At 39.2% G+C, this 17,216-nt stretch overlaps 1 protein-coding gene across 4 annotated transcripts in view; it reads right to left on the bottom strand.

Moving 5' to 3' along the window:
- dcc (DCC netrin 1 receptor) overlaps positions 1-17,216 on the bottom strand; it is a 255,856-nt gene that overhangs the window by 225,738 nt on the left and 12,902 nt on the right. The window lies entirely within an intron of this gene.

Below are 17,216 nucleotides of genomic sequence, written 5' to 3' on the forward strand. Positions count from 1 at the left end.
CCCAGGCGACAAATTAAACACACCTTTCTGTTTGAATTCTAATCAAAGCTGTGAATGCAGAGACTCCGAGGTTAAATGAAGTCTGCGCACAGTAGGATGTGATTTTAAAATCCTGAATATCTTAGCTCTGGCTGGCAAAACACCTGAATGACAAGGAGGAAGAACAAATGTACAATAAAGTGAGAAAGCAGTAGGAGCAAAAATACTACTACTACTACAACTCACATTCTACTAGTAGCAGTTTATTTTTCATCTGACAAATGCTCTGTCCAAAGTGATGTACCCAGTGAGGTACAACCTAACAATCAATACTTTAACACCTAGTTCTTCATTTTACCTGACACACATGCCACAAGCTCCGCTCGGGAATGTGCCTTTCAATTGACAATTTGGTATTTATTTTTAGAGAAAGAGCTACAGAGAGAGATCACGAGACGGAGAGAATGTTGATAATGGGAGAGAAAATACTCCTGGAAGAGATAGATCGGGCAGCTGAAGACAGAGAGGCATTCTGCTGACTGAATAGAGTTTTGTAATTGATTGGAACACTGAGGCAGCACACAGCGGAAGAGTCAGGACAGAAATTTTCTGCCTCGCTGTCACATCGTGACCTTACCTTGATGCACCCATGAGGAAAAGAACTGCTAAGCTTTAGACTCTTTGGCAACAGTAGGTTTGTTACAGACTGTAGGCCTCGTTCACACTCACAAAGTATTTCTGCATTCAGCTGCTTCGAGTCTCTCGTGATGATATGATATGACAACAGTGTCACAATACTGGAATTTTGATACCACGGGGAAAATTTGACACAGACCTTTATACTATTAGCACTAATAGCACGGCACAGAGACCTGATCTATGGGCTGTGTACTCAGCTACAGCCCTGCTCAGTTTCTTAGCTTGATTCGGGTTTGCATCATCCCTTTTATGGTTCAAATGCAGCTTGTGCGAAGGCTATGAGTGTGTCTGTTTCACTGAAGGTCGATTCCCCTCAGCTTCTCTCAGATACTGTAGGAGAAATATTTATCCCTCAGTTTTCTCCTTTTTAAATCAGATGTAAAAAAAATCACTAAATTATCTAATTGACTGATCTTAGAAATTAAAGGTAATACTAGGCTACTGTGTCTTCTGACCATAGTCAAAGTCATTTTCTCCTTAACTAAAACTCTGCTCTCTGACAGTCCTCACACATTTAGCTCCAATCCCAAACCTTCAGAACTGTAGATGGTATTGACTTAAGTTTCATGAATAGCAGAAATTTAAACACTTCAATGAACCCACTCTGTTAAATCATATTACATTTAGCTTTAGCAAAAACGAAGGAGAAGCAGTTTACTAGGAAAAACAATAATGTGTTACTTAGGCACCTTTACAATACAGCCTTTTGCGCTTTTTTCAGGCTTCTGATTGGTCGACGCTCATTGCAAGAGGCACAGCCATATAAAAAAATAAAGCACATTCATTGACAAAACATCAGTAACTCACCTCAAGGAAAAGGCGGACCAAAGATTAAATTTATTTATTTATGTATTTGTCCTTTCGACTTGTCCCGTGAGTTCAGGGTCGCCACAGCGGATCATTGTCCGCATGTTGATTTGGCACAGTTTTTACTTCACTTCCTGACGAAACCCTCCCCAGTTTCTACCGGGCTTGAACCGGCACTGCACAGCTGGTGATGGGAATAGGGGGGTTGGGGGTTCAGTGTCTTGCACAGAGACACTTTGACATATAGCCAGGACTGGGGATCGAACCACTGACCCTGTGGTCCATGGCCGGCTGTCCTAACTGACCAGCAGCCGCCCCTACCAAAGATTAAATTTTTAGTTTTGATTATTTTTAGGCTTTTTTTGCTATGAATGAAAGTATAAAGACACAGGAAATGAGGTTAGAGAGAAAGAGGGACATGAGATGAAACAAAAGGTCCACCGAGCAGGACTGTGTGGGACATTGTGCTGGTGTGGTGCACATCTTTACCGACTGACTGCCAGACACATTCATTTTAATTTATTAAAAAGTTTGTAATTATGATATAACGTGTATTTTATGTCAGTGCAGTTGGTTCGGGGTCCAGGGGTCTGACACTGATGTGCCCAGGAACCTTTAGGTAACACTGGTGACTTTGTGTGTGCGTGTTTGTGTGTCAACTTACTGTACAGTGTATCCAAACTGCAAAAAAATAATATTGAAACTCTTTCAAATATTTAGAATCGATATGTATATAAATGTCAATATTTTTAAAAAAAAAGCTATACACCAAAGTAAATGTACATGGCATTTAGGAGAATTGATAGTTATAGTCTTTCCTCCGGGCTGTGTGAAGACCCCATCCAAGCTCAGAGCACAGTTCATTAAAAGCCTTTGTTGGAAAAAGAGCAAAAAGAGATCAAGAGAACAAAAGAGAGGTTGGCTGAACACCTGATACACACACACATGCACCCAAAGCACTCAATCAGTGCTCTTCCATATGCTAGTCTAATGAGTGTGTGTGTGTGTGTGTGTGTGTGTGTGTGTGTGTGTGTGTGTGTGTGTGTGTGTGTGTGTGCACCTGCAGTGAGTGACATGTTTGATATAAACACTGAATTACACAGATTTGAGGCTGCTTCTTTCATCAATATGTTAGTATTTGTCAGTTATAATAGGTTCAATAGGACATTAAACTACTTCTACAGTAAAAAGTGGAGAAACTGCTGCAGGCTGCTGAGGCACTTCAGGTTTTTTGTCTTCTTCAGCATAAGAGAAATGAGTGGAATATAAGAAATAAAACTATGAGTATGATTTCTCTTTCACTCGTCTGCCTTCCTCCCATCTCTTGTTGTGTCTCTCTACAGGATCCACTATTAAATCAACAGAATGAAGCAAACAAACAAGCTGCTGTAGCCTGGGGCATCTGCCTCACACACACACACACACACATGCACAGTTTACTCATTCTCTTCTTCACCTTCTCCACACTCCTCTGTCCTCTGCAGGATTTCTCAGCCGATGAAAAACCCCATAGTGTAGCAACTTTCCTTTCTGTGATTTGTCTTTTTTTTTTATGAACCACAAGAAGAAAGAAAGCACTGACTTTTCTTCTAAGACTGAACACTAACTGTTTCCAGGCTTGGTAACAATTGCTATTATTTACAGATGAGGACTATTTTTAAACTATGTGTATTGTGGGCCATTATGATATAACGTGTATTTTATGTCAGTGTGAGTTGGTTCAGGGTCCAGGGGTCTGACACTGATGTGCCCAGGAACCTGCAGTCCTGCTGGGCTTTTTTTTTGTCCTGCTGTCCCTGGAGCTCCACCAACACAAAAACACTCACACACAGTGACAAGTGCTCTTAGCGGCACTGCACAGGACCCTTATTATAATCTCTTTCAAAGCAAAGCATAGAATAGTTTATTTCATGTATTAGCCTGTAGTGTACAGTTACTGTCACACATCCAACTGAACTTGAGAAATGTATTAAAGGCAAAACCCAGTTTCAGTTCACGCAGAGGAAAGCTTTGCAATAGAAGATACGTTAGCATAGTAAGTGGATAGTATTTATTATAGTATCATGAAATAATGTGTACAGATGGCCAGAACCTCCAGAGGGTTCTCAGGATTGGCCTGCTTATTGTGCGCAACAACCTGGTGCCCTGCTGGGCTTTGAAAGTCCTGAATCCTCCCTGCTGTCCCTGGAGCTCACAACACACACACACACACACACACACACACAGGCAGTGACTCATAATAATGCTGCTCATGCACAGAGTAAGAAATTAATCCCACATGCACAGTGAAGTCAGCAGCTTGTAACCCACACACACTCACACACAATGTATTTCAGAAGCTTCCTTATTTAAATTCACTAATTAAATTATAATTTACATGAGATTAAAGTCTTAGGAACATTCAACATGGTTTAAGGACATTTTTAGAGAGCTGCCACCCCGCCCCCTATTGTTGTAACACCCAGTGTCTTACTCTCTCTCTCTCTCACACACACACACACACACACACACACACACACTTGAAAATCTAGTAAGGAGCTAATCCTACACAAACACACACACACACACACTTGCAGACAAACAAAGTCGACAATAAATCCTCCACACACACTCAAACACACAGACACAGTGTGTTGGTGTTGGAGTGAAAGTCATTTGCAAAAGACTGAACAGATGTCGATTGTCCAGCTGCCTCCTTGTATTTTTGTATTTGTGTGTGTGTGTGTGTGTGTGTGTGTGTGGGGGGGGGGGGGGGGGCGTTGTGCAAGATCAGTTCAGTGTGAGGACATTTTGTCTAAGTCTCTCCTTTTGAAAATGCTATTTGAGGGTTAAGACCTGGTTTTGGGGGTTAAAGAGAAGGTTAAATTAGGTCAGGAGCAGGTTGTTTATATCTTAAACTGTGTTTTTACAAGTATAGACGTCTGCACGTGTGCATCAAATCCAGTCTCTACTCAAATTGTGTTCATATTGTCAACAGCCCTGTTACACATGTCCAGACAGTATTGTGTTTTTACTGCACACGCTGACTTTTGTCAACAGTCTATTTCCTTTGTTGTTTTCAAATATAGTGAAGTGCAACTGAAACATATTAAAAGTTAAATGACATTGTTTCCATGGGAACAGCTGCTACAGGCTGGTGTCCCTCTAAATCGAGGACTGATTATACAACCGAGGAAGAAATACCTCTGTCTAATTAGCTTTATCCTTTCAGTAAAAAACATAACTATTAATACTTTTTGAAAGTACGTAAATGTTATGGTAAAAAAAACTACTGCACATCTGAAGCCAGTAAATTCATTAAATTGGAGCTGCCTGGCTATAACATCCTACTGTCTTTTGAAGACCTAAATAGAGAGATTTATTGTCTTAGGATGGATGAAGTAGTGGCAGCCTGATAAATTAATCTGATTTCTAAAGTATTAGAAGTAAGTATTAGTATGTTTCAAATCCTCTAGAGTCAAGATGTAGGACTGCTGGATTTTCTAGAGCTGTTGAGACACTGGTTTTGTACGGACACTGATCCTATGTTACCTATCAAGTAACCCTGAGATTAAATTGTCATTAGAGACAAAAGACTAAAAAGACTGGTGCCGGACACGTTTGTCATATTAACCAATAGGTGCGAGATGAACCTGGCTGCAGGCAAAGGTCAGAGAATGCTGACAATATGGTCTTATTATATAAGTTAGTAGGTTAGTCTTATTAAAATGTTTCTGGGCTTATTGTCTATCAATTCCTGACCATAACCAGCTTGATCTTAATGTCTACCTTTCACCGAAATTATCAATTTCAGGCTAATATCTGACATTTCCTGCTATGACTGGTGGTGTTTAAAAACAGCCAAAAACATATTTCCTTCTTTACAATTCCTCTGTTTTCTTGCAGTGGCTTCGAGCAGTTGTGTGCCGGTTTGTTGTTGCAGGGTTTTGACTTAGTGCTCACATGTTGCAAACAGGAGAACCACATGAGCCTCCGTCAAACCCGGGAGAGAATTTGTACAAATAGTGAAAACTTTGCATTTGGCCCTAGTTTCTAACAATGCAGTCATGTTAGAAGTAGAGATTTTTCAGAGACAGACTTAAAAAGTACCAAACTTCTCCTCCCTGGTTATCGAAGGATTATTTAGGTTATGGTTTATCATCATGGTTACTAAAATACACTAACATCAACTTCAACAGCACAATTCCTCTGACTTGTGCAGAGCTTTGTCACATGAACAACTTGTTCTGTCTTTCTTCCTGGGGAAAGAGTCTGCTTGAAGTGAACCCATCAGGCCTTTTCACCCAAGAATTGTTGAATTGGTGGTTCTCATCACTGACACATTGAATAGTACAGAGGCATCATTAGAGTGAGTGAAAAAACAACTGTGCTTTTCCACACTATAAAAAGTCTAAATGTCTGCAGTAAAAGGGACTATTAGGGCTGAATGCTTGCCCGCTTTTTTACATCACAATAGCCATAATTTCTATTGTAGCATATAAGTAGCATCTTCTCACAAAGAGAAGGAGAAATTTTACGATGAAAGCTATCTGCACAAAATGTACTCAGCTGTTTTTTTTTGGGTGGGGGCACAGATGCTGAGGCCACAGGTGAGGCTTCTTTTACACAAATAGTCTAGCTCACATGTTGCCCAGTGTAAATTTTAAACAATGGATCATCTTATTTTTAAAATCTACTAGCATTTTTAACACTATTTCAATCAAACACACAATATAATAACCATAAAATACGTTTGCCTACTATAAAAAAATGCTTCCCGTTTTCAGAAATGATTTCATATTTCACCAACTGCACCAGGTGCTCATTGAAAAATTAATAAGATTAAATATTATTAACTCAAGTCATGAAAGCTGGAACACAATTAACACATAATTCCCTAGATAAAAACATCAAGAACAGCAGATTAGGACTGTTAGATAAAACGTGGATCAATTCTCTATGGGTTTTGAAACAGCGAATCCAAAATCACTTGCATAGTTTTACAGTACATTTCAGTTCACTCAGTTTCAGTTTAATTTAGTACATTCTGAAAAACTTCTTTTTCTAGAGGACAATAATAGGCATTACAGCAGTTTTGCATTTGTGTTTAGAGCTTGGGGAAACAGAACATAGGTTCAAGAAATGAGAAAAACAGTGATATACTCTAGATACATGAAACAATCTGTAATATCATGTTGTCCTCACACTGCCAACCATGAACTATTTAGAACATGCTTGAGTTGAAAATTGGTGAGCCGCCATATAGTCAGTTTAACAGGGCCATAATGGGCAGTGTAGAAGTGACAAGTCTCAGTGGTGAAGAGGTCAACCTGTAGTATTGGTGCTGATGGCTGACTTATCAAATAATATTGCATTGAATGGATCAAATCCTGAAAGTAAAATGAGCCAATTTAAAGGGTTTTTGACATTTAGAAAACCTATTCACCATTTTTGCTTTTACATTGATTCTCTATGTAGCATGATGAAGTCTGGTCAACTAAACAGCTTCACAGTCCAGCTCTATTCTGGGGGCTTGACGAAGAAATGTCTTTGCAGACTTAAAACTGTCCTACTCACCATTAGCTAATAAAGGTAAAGTATATATATATACCATATACATACTTTTTACATTTTAAATCTTTTACATTTTCTTTTAGCAAGAAACAAAACCTTTCAATCAAATATTCAGTAGGTAGGTATATTGCAGCCCTAGACACAAACACAAACACACACACACACACACACACACACACACACACACACACACAATCAGTTGAAAGGCTGAAATCAAAGGATCACAGCTGAAAGAGCTAAAGAGAGTTAATGATGCTTTCAAATCGCATGAAATTACAGGCATTAAGCTGAGTCCAGTCAAACACTGTGTGGTCAAAGTTAATCTATCAGTGCACTGCTGGATTCGAATCTACACGTGAAGAAAAATAATATGATTAACCAATAAACTATTGTCTCATATTTACAGTGTAGTGTTTTAGGAATATTGTTTTAGATTCAGCACTTTTGCCTAAATAAGTGAAAACGTCCCATTTGAAATAATAAACCAAGAGAAAAATAACTGTAGAGACTAAAGAAAAAAAAGCAAACTAATTTATATTAACTGCTGAGCTGTGATATGAATTTTCACTGTTCTTGGTTTTAATTTCATAACTCAAAGCAAAAAAGGTAAAGTGGGTTTGGATGAGTCAGATCACCAGTCCACATGCAAGTAAACCCGTTCTTACAACAAACCCTAAACATGACCCAGCACACCATCCCCATTCCAATCAAGCATGTTGTGGCTTTTTGTCGTGGTGCCAATTAGAACTGTTTAAAGTTGAATGTTTGTTGAATTTCACACTACAGTATGTCAAGTCACATTAACGTACGCGTATTTCTGCTCAACAGAAATAGTTAGATTGTAATTTTGCTTTTAACCAACATAAAAATGCACTAATCATAGTTTTTCCCTTTATCACAAGCTCTAATATAACAGAATAACAGCAGTGTTACAAAACAAAGAGGACAATTTGAATTACAAAAATTCAGATATACCATAGCAAACCTCAAATGACAAAGAATTAAAATTTGTTTTTAACAGCAAAAACAACAGAATAAAAAATATCAGTTGAAGCTTCCCAAATTTGAAAAACGTAAAAGTATTTTTTGCCTCGGAAAGTGGAATAATAGATTCATTGACAAGAAAAAGATGGCTAGTTGTAGCTCAATGGCTGATAAATGGATACAACACAAGGGATTCATCAAACCAGCAGCAAAGACATCAGCAAATACAGAGCAGTCAAGTCTAACTATTGTAGTCAGGGCTGGATTTAAAATATAAAAAAACAACAGGTAATTCTTATCCTGCAGTGCTTTTATCTGAGTGGAGCAGCATATTTAAAGGTCTCATCAAGTTCTAAAGGGGGCCAACTTCCACTCATGTATCATTTAACTAATTTCAGTCAACTGACCGTGTTCAACGGCACTTAATTTCTATTCAGATTCGTTGAAATAAACTCACTACCTTCTCTGAGAGAAACGCTAATGTGATAAGTCGATTCAGCAGCAGTAGTCTTTGTTTTAGGGCGCCCATCTGCTTTGTGTGTGTGTGTGTGTGTGTGTGTGTGCGAGCATGTGTGAGTGCATGTGTGTGAGTCAAAAAGCCAATGACCTCCTCTTCTGCCTCTTTTATCCCACTACATCTGCCACGACCCCCTGACTGTGTGTGACTAACTGCACTGTAGGAAGTCCCGTGCGTGTGTGTGTCGGACAGATGGGACGAGGATTGTTGATTGTCATGGAGATAAGGGCAAAACCTTTGGCGTGCACAGATGCACACACACACACACACAGGTCTTTATTTCAACCTATCAGTGCAATCCCTCCTGATTTTGCCTCCACACACTTTCGGCTCTACCTACACAATAAACACATATTAGATTTTAGCAAAAGTTTTTTGCATATTTCTCACCTGGAGACATTGTGGTCACCACAGCAAAACCCACATCAAACCCACTACTTTTTTCTTTATGTAAAGGTGATTGGCAGCAGGGCATGAATATTTTACCAACAATGGGAAAAGAAGAAACAATTGCAATATATGGCCTTTATCACATGTCTAATGGGTCAACAAAGAAACATATGTCAATTATTAAAGACCAAATTAAGTTAACCAGATTTATATGTGTGTGCCCAGGAACCCATTTTCTCATCAGTTTGTAAATTATATTTAGTCTCCAGCCTGAATTAGCTAGTTTGTATGGAGCATTGTTTAAAAAAAACAATTAAAAACACATCAACCAGACAAAAAGCTCCACTGGCTGATATGTTTTTTTTCATTCCTTTCAATTTTAACAAGCATTTCCCCCAAATAGGCAAATTCACCACAGCTTTGCACAGTGGTCTGAAGTAAGTCGGTGACCTTTGGGGCTTCATTTGTGAAATGACAACTCTCCCAGCCGTAGTCTGAAAGGTTGGGATGAAAAGCGAATCCTGTGATTCAGGGTCATATTTTCTCAGATGTTGGGACATGACTCCTAACACTGCTAAATTCTGAACTTTTGGACATTGACGCAGTATTGTCTGGAATTATGGGATACTTTTCTCTAACACATTTGTGAATTAAATTTGCATTCCGGCAACTGTACGCTGAGAATCAGCTCCTGTGAAGGCAAACCTACTCATGATGAGGTCCTCTTCATCAAGTCAAAATTAAAAACTAGGACATTTGTGACTTGGCAGTAAAGTACTTATGTTTTAGGACATTTTTTAAGTCTTGTGTGACATTTACCAGCACATTCCTGCTGCTTAGTGCATATTTTTGATAGAAATATTTGCCATTGCTTCTCACACTGGATCACAAATTTGGATAGAACAACAGAGGTTTTGATGAACATTCACTGACTCATTGACAGATGATTGGCAGGTCCTTCTCAATGATTAATATTTGACAGCAGAAATCAGCTCTGGCAGCAATTCTGTCACCTGCTGTGAATGTCTCTCAAGCAGAAACATGAAAGGAGCTGCTGGGTGAAACAGAGCCTGGACTGCAGCCAGTCACCTGTCATATGCAGAGCATGATGGCTCAGATGCCAAGTCTGCGCTAAAAACCTTGTTAGATTGTCCAATCTGTCAGGACTAAGACTACAGACAGAAAGATGAAACAGAAAGGGATGATTATAGTGTGTCACTAGCTTTAATTTGAAAATTAATGTTTTAGAATGTTCAGAGGTTTAATTTTGTAGGGTTCCTTTATTTGAATTTGGTTTTGGAATCTTGGTCCAACAAAAAAAGATATGACAAGTAGAAGTCTTGGAAACTGAGATAATAGATTTGTTGAGCATAACATGTTTAGGATACAACTTAAGATAGTCATCAAACCAGCAGTAAGTACATTGGGAAATAAAGAGCAGTCAACCCTCAATATTGTACTCAGAGGTGGATTATTAAAAATGCTAAATGTGGCTAAAGAAATCAGGTAATCCATATCCTGCAGCACTCTTTCATATGAGTAAAGTTAAATATATAATATCATCACTTCCCAGCTCTAAATGTTCTGAATGGGAGTAGTAAAGAATGAAAGGAAAAAGTATAGTGAGCAGGTTTCTTCTAACTGGTGTAAGGGGCCAAACTCCGCTCAGTTTCCTGGCACCCTATTCTACAGCTTTAAACAAGACTGAAATCCATGTGAAGTCTTCACTGACAGCTTTCTGCATTTTACCTAAGGGTTAGACAACAAACTTAACTAATGTGATTTGAATGGAAAATGAAATGACTTATAGAGATGAAGGAAGTATGTTTATTATGAATGAAGGTCACACAGGGAGGCACTGAGCTTGCTAGAAGCTACAATTAAAAGCCACCCAGACATCTTAAACATCTGAATCAGAGGCAAACCTTGAAGAACATAGATGCTACCAGCTGCTGTCAGAGACAAAAGCCTCTTGGTTTAAAACAAATAGAATCTACATCCAAATTGAAGAAACCAGAATAACACTTCTGATGGATCCACCAAAACATGCAAAGACTTTGAAATCAATATATTGGGATTATGTTGATGGCAGCATGGTGTTGAGGTAAGATGCTGAACACCAAGTTGCTCCCGGTGAGTCAGGTGAGCACCTTGCATGGCAGCCACGGCCATCGGTGTGTGAGTGTGTGTGTTTGTGTGTGTGTGTGTGAATGAGTAATTGGAAATCAACATTGTAAAGAGCTTTGGATAAAAGCGCTATATAAGTGCCCGTTTACCATTTACCAAAAAGATCCCTGTCACCTGTGTCCTTTCCTTTGGCTACATACAGAAACAGCTGGTCAGTACTGACAAATGAAATGTTTTTAGTGACATTTTAACTTCTAAGTTAACTGACTCTAAATGAGAAGGTACTAGCTCAAGGTTTTGTGCACTAACATTTGCTAAAGATAACTAGGTAATGAACATGTGGCGGACTGTCTCCAGGTTTCTGTTTAATTTTTGCTACAGGTCCTCATCCCACCTTATAACATAATGTCCAATAACGTCCAAAGTCATCAAAGCATTGCCACCATTTGATGCCACGGGAACAACTTTATATACACACAAAACCTGCTTCAGGGTCAGGGAAAACAACTTCAGGGTAACATTATGTTACAAAATGAATTAAATAAAAACCAAACACTACATATACACTGACAATGGCACACACGTACCTTCCTACTATAGTAACAGCTTGCCGAGTTACAATCATCATTAAAGTGCACAACGTCTCGCACTACAGCCCTGTCCACCTCCCTATGAGAACTTTTTCACTTTACATAGTGCATCATTGCTTTGGGCATCAAATATTGAATCTTCTGGGTTTTCATTGTACTACACTGAAGGCTCAGAGCGTCAATCACAGATACACATGGGGACCATAAGCGTCAGCATGTAACGCAAAAGGACTGGACAAAGCGGGACTTTTTGTTACCTTTGGAATAAGAACGGGCTGGAATAGAAAAGAGCCTGAGATGGAACCTTGTGGTAAACCACTGGTGTCAATGCAAAATAAAATTACGCATATGTTTCCAGTCGTAATCAATACTGTTACATGTTTCTAATGTGATGTGAACCAGCCTTAAATGCCTTCGACATTTTTATAATATTTGCATCTTTTCTGTGGTACTGTATTTTTTTACAAATAGTGTAAGTTTTCAGATTACACGTCATTTGTTTGCCTTATAAACAGAAGTGGTTAAAATGTCTTAAACCACTAGCTAATCATTTAATTCTTACTCTCAAGTTTACTTTGTTTTGGGAAAGAAAGGCTGATAAAGTTCAGTTCCATCAGAGGACGACTGTTTTACTTGCAGCGCAAACCGTGATGGACAAAACCTGATATAAAACAACTTGTTAAACTCAAGCAGTCATACTAATAATATCAACATTGATATTAACAAATCATTCGGTGATGTCAGCAGCAGGTCATCATCCAGCAGCCATGATGTCGTTTCCTGCTACCGATGCAGTTTGACGTTGTTGCTGCAGGCAGCAAATTACCATCACGGCTGAATGTTGCACACAGGGACCTCCTGATGTGGCTGCAGGCGGCACACTGCTGTGACCGTGTGTGTTTCTCTATGTGGTAACTGCAGCTGGTTAAGCTGATGTGACATTTCTCTGAAGTTTGGTTCAACTGAAACAAACTGAGATGTGAAAGTTTTCCAGGTCAGTGAAGATGTGCCGGCTTTAAACACGGAGTTTGAAAACACAAGGTCGTAACCTTTCTGACACGCCATGATGGAGACTGGCGGGGTAGAGCTGACTGACACAATAATGCTGCAAAAGCTGTACTTACAACTTTGATTCCTCTAAGGAAAATAGGCCAAAAACACAAACTGCTGGGGCCAAAGCTTATGTAAAGGATCATACCACTGTTTGTGTCATGTTCAATCTCATCAATAACGGATTTTTTCTAATAATAATAAGTGAATGGTGTGACTGGTGTACAGAAAATTATCATTCAAAGTTATCAAAGTTATCACTTTGACTTGTTTATCATCTTATAAAAATCATCTTTTATTAAAAAGCATAAAAAATAACATGATGGATTTCAGTATAATTTGAAGACCTGCAAACTTTGGACTTGTTTAATCTGGTTTGTATCATTTGTTGGATATCGACAGTATACAAGCAAATGTGTAATTTATTTTTTATTTATGTATTTTTTTATCTGTACCTGTTTAAATGAATTCACTAAAGTTAGATTAAACATGAATAATAATATCAAATTGTTTCATCTCTCATTTCTAAGTACTGTGTTTTGTTAGCGCTCTAACCTCCCAAACCTTCTCTCCATAGAGAATTTGTTGCTTTACCTTTAAAAGGTCTGGATGTTCCACAATCACCTACTTCTAAACTCAGACAAAACTGAAGTCATAGTATTTGGGCCCAAAAATCTCAGAAATATAATGTCCAACCATATCGTTACTCTAGATGGCATAAGTCTGGCCTCCAGTACTACTGCAAGGAACCTTGGACTAAATTTTGACAAGGATTTGTCCTTCACCTCACATTTAAAACAAATCTCTGGAAACTTCTTCCACCTACGAAACATTGCCAAAATTAGGAGCATCCTGTCTCAAAGTGATGCCGAAAAACTAGTCCTTGATCTCAGAATGCAGGCCTACTTTTGGTTCCCAGAATTTCCAAAGGTAGAATTGGAAGCAGAGCCTTTAGCCATCAAGCTCCTCTCCTGTGGAACCTGCTCCCAGTTCAGATTCGGGAAGCAGACACCCTCTCCTCTCCTCTTAGCCCACAATTGTCACCACTGTATGACATTAACTCTGTGTGTTTTCTCCCGTAGTTGTCTTTCTCCTTCTCTGTCTCCCACTCTCTGTCCCTCTCTGTAGATGCCTACCAACCTGCCTGATGTTACAAAATGTTGGCCTTTTGGTTTTCTCTCTCATCTTTCCACTCACCACAAATGGTCAAGTTGGATGGTTCTGCTGGCGTTTTCTCCCGTTAAAGGGAGTTTTTCCTCTCCCCTGGACTTGCTCCAGGGGGAATTGTTGGGTTCTCTCTACATAATAAAGTCAAGACTATAAAGATGTATATAGTTCACTTTGTTGTGAATTGGCGTTTATAAATAAAGTTGAAATTAATAAATAAAGTTGAACTTCTATTCACCAAATTCCCTTCTAACACCTGCAATATTTAATAATGTTGCCAGTTTTCCATATTTTGCTCAAAGCAACTACTTCAGTAAACAATAGGCAAAACTATTAAACAGTAACTGAGGTGATAAGGACCGACTAACTTGCCCTTCAGTGGTATCTTTCATACAATAATGGAGCTCTACAGAAGGGGTGGCAGTGGCTCAGCTGGTAGAGTGGCCGGCTTTCTGATCATAGGGTTGGAGGTTTCCGACCACATGTTGAAGTGTCTCTACGCAAGACAGTGAACCCCAACAGCCTATCCCCATCCCTAGCTGTGCAGTGCAGGTCCAAGCCCAGGAGGGTTGCACCACGAAGGACATCCGGAAACCTGTGCCAAATCAACATGCTGACAAATGATCTGTTGTGGTGACCCTGAGCTGAATGGAGTAAAACAAAACTGAGCTCTACAAAACAGACAATTAAGAAGAGTAAAAATATTTATTGGTTTTAGCCTTTGTATAAGAAGTATTTCTTTGTACAGTCACAAACCAAGAGATATTTGAATTACAACAAGGAACTACTGAATCGATTTGCTTAATTATTGATTTTAATAATGATTAACCACATAGAATGTAAAAGGCATAAAAAACAGCCCTTTTGGAACGTGTCATCCTCCTGAATTCACCGCCTTTGGTTTATTGGTTTGTTCCACCTTTTTTAGCACACACACAACAAGAATGTTCACTCATCCATACACAACATACACTACTGAATTTTGCTTGACTAATTTATGTTTGGGTTGTTTTCATTTTAATAAACTAGTTTGTGAAGTATAGTTCTGTAAGTGGCCTCCCTTTTTGTTGCTCCCTCACTGATATTTCACTTGCTTCTTTTGGATCTAGTGTGGGTAGTGCGTAGTTATGTACATTAATGCCATTAAAGTTCCCTCTGACTTCCCTATTAAAATATCTCTGTACTTCTAGCTGAAAAATGCCTCCAGATGACATCACTTGGAGGAACCTTCAGTTTATATTTAGTTTTCTTATTGCTTATACCATGGATGTTGTAATTGTGGTCAACCTGCTTTTCCCAAGCTCCTCCAGATCGTCTGAACTCCTAATGATGAACAACTCTTCAGAGTGATGTCGTCTGAAGAGTTTTTCAGCTAGATGCGGAGAAACAGCGTGAGCAGACACAATTCATTGTTGGTTTTAGTCTGTGTACAGGAATAATGGCCAATACTTTCCTTTCCCAACAGAACCAGTTGTCTTCAGTAAACCTGTGCAGTGTTTTGAGTTCTAAACATGATGTATGGATTTTGTTCCCTTTATAGGTAACAAAATCCATACACCTTTGCAGTTAATCATTCTCCTAAAAATTGATTTTTAGTGGGAAGATCCTGTGATTGTGTGTGAGGTGTTGTATATTCCAATTTTGTGGCAAAATTCCCCACCTTCATTCAGAAAATAAATTAAAAATAAAGACCTTACGTCATGGAGATACCAGGTTATCATGGGCCAACAGTTCTGTGTGTCAGACTGCATTATCTGTGTGTGTGTGTGTGTGTGTGTGTGTGTGTATGTGGTGCATGAGGATGCATCACTAATCTTTATAAGTGGCTATAAATCCAGCTGGCTGTACTGCGGCGCTGGCTAGTGTGCTGCTGCTGCTGCTGCTGCTGCTGCTGGAGTGGCGAGGGTGGGAGTAGGAGGTGGCAGGGTGTTTTGAGAATGTTCAGGGCTCGGTAGTTTCTGGTGTCCTCCTCGCTTCCTCCCCTCGCATGACACCCCAGCGTGGCCTATGAATATTTATGAGACGAAACTGCTGCAGTTGAGACGATTCATCTCATCTGGCAAAATCTGCAGCGCTGCACAGGAAGTGACCGTGTCTCACACTGTCCTAGGTGTTTCTGGATTGTAGCCAGACATGGCCGACTCTTTGTCACCCCCAGACCTCAGCAGCTTGGTCTTGTTTGTTTACAGCACAGCAGGACTCGAGGAGAATTAAATTGATGTAAATTCTACATATAGCCGTGTTTAACACATAGCACAGCCAGAGGTATAGGCTTAGCCAGACATGATGTCATTATTCGATAACCGAAAATGTTTTCCTAGATCGAAGGTACTGTGAAATATGCAGACAGGGCTGTGCCTTTGTCGTGGTGCTGTTTTTGTAACACACTACCTCTGCAAAGTGCACCTTTCACTTCTGAGTTTTCTCTATTTAGTATTTTATTTAGACCAGTCAGTGAGCCCCAGACTTTTTTTTCCTATACCAGCAGCAAGTAAGAATAGAGGTCTAGCTCAGGCCTGACATTCATGGGGTCCATTGAGTGTTTGCAAAGCCCAGGCAATGCAGGACACCTGTAGCCTCGGTGTGTTTTGCACGGCTGCAAGCCACTTAAGTTGACCACAGCAGAGTCAGAGGCTTTATCTTGGCACACGTACTTGTGGGCAAAAGCAGTGGCAGAACTCCAAAACTCAGGTTGCAGCTGATTATTGATCAGTCTGTATATTTGGTTTTGTATTTCTCCATAACACTGATAAACTGACAGTAGATGAATTTGGATCAAGTGGATTAAAATCAGTGAAGCAGAAAATGTAAGTCGTGTCATTTGAAGTCAGTTTTCTTCTGGAAGCCATAGAATTATACTCAGTTATCAGTTTTGTTAATGATTTAACAAAACTTAATGTATAGTTGCAGTGGCAAAGATCTGCATGTTAATAACTTGGGAATATTCACATAATCAGGATGGTTGAATGGTTACAAGTGAGGATTGGAATTCAACGCATTAATAATATAATTAAACAAATAAATTAAATAGGATTAAATGAAACTGCAAATGATATTAGGCTGATGTTAGACATCCATTTGTTTTTTGTTTTTAGGCACTTCCCTATTTGTAACTGCCAGGCCACCGAGAGAATGATTTTCAACTAAGACTTGGATTCTGGACTGCAGAGCAACATAATCATGATAATTTGAGGAGAATTATCAGAATTCACATAACTCCCCGTGGAGACACAAAGGCTTTTTCCAACTTCACTAATGCAGTAGTGCTCCCTGAAACCTAGGGCCTCATATATCAGCTAGTGAGTAGATGTGCCAAAAAAAAGTCTGATTAAAAAGCAGTACACAGGTACAAA

The sequence above is a fragment of the Channa argus genome, chromosome 18 (assembly GCF_033026475.1).
Source record: "Channa argus isolate prfri chromosome 18, Channa argus male v1.0, whole genome shotgun sequence".
NCBI lineage: Eukaryota > Metazoa > Chordata > Actinopteri > Anabantiformes > Channidae > Channa > Channa argus.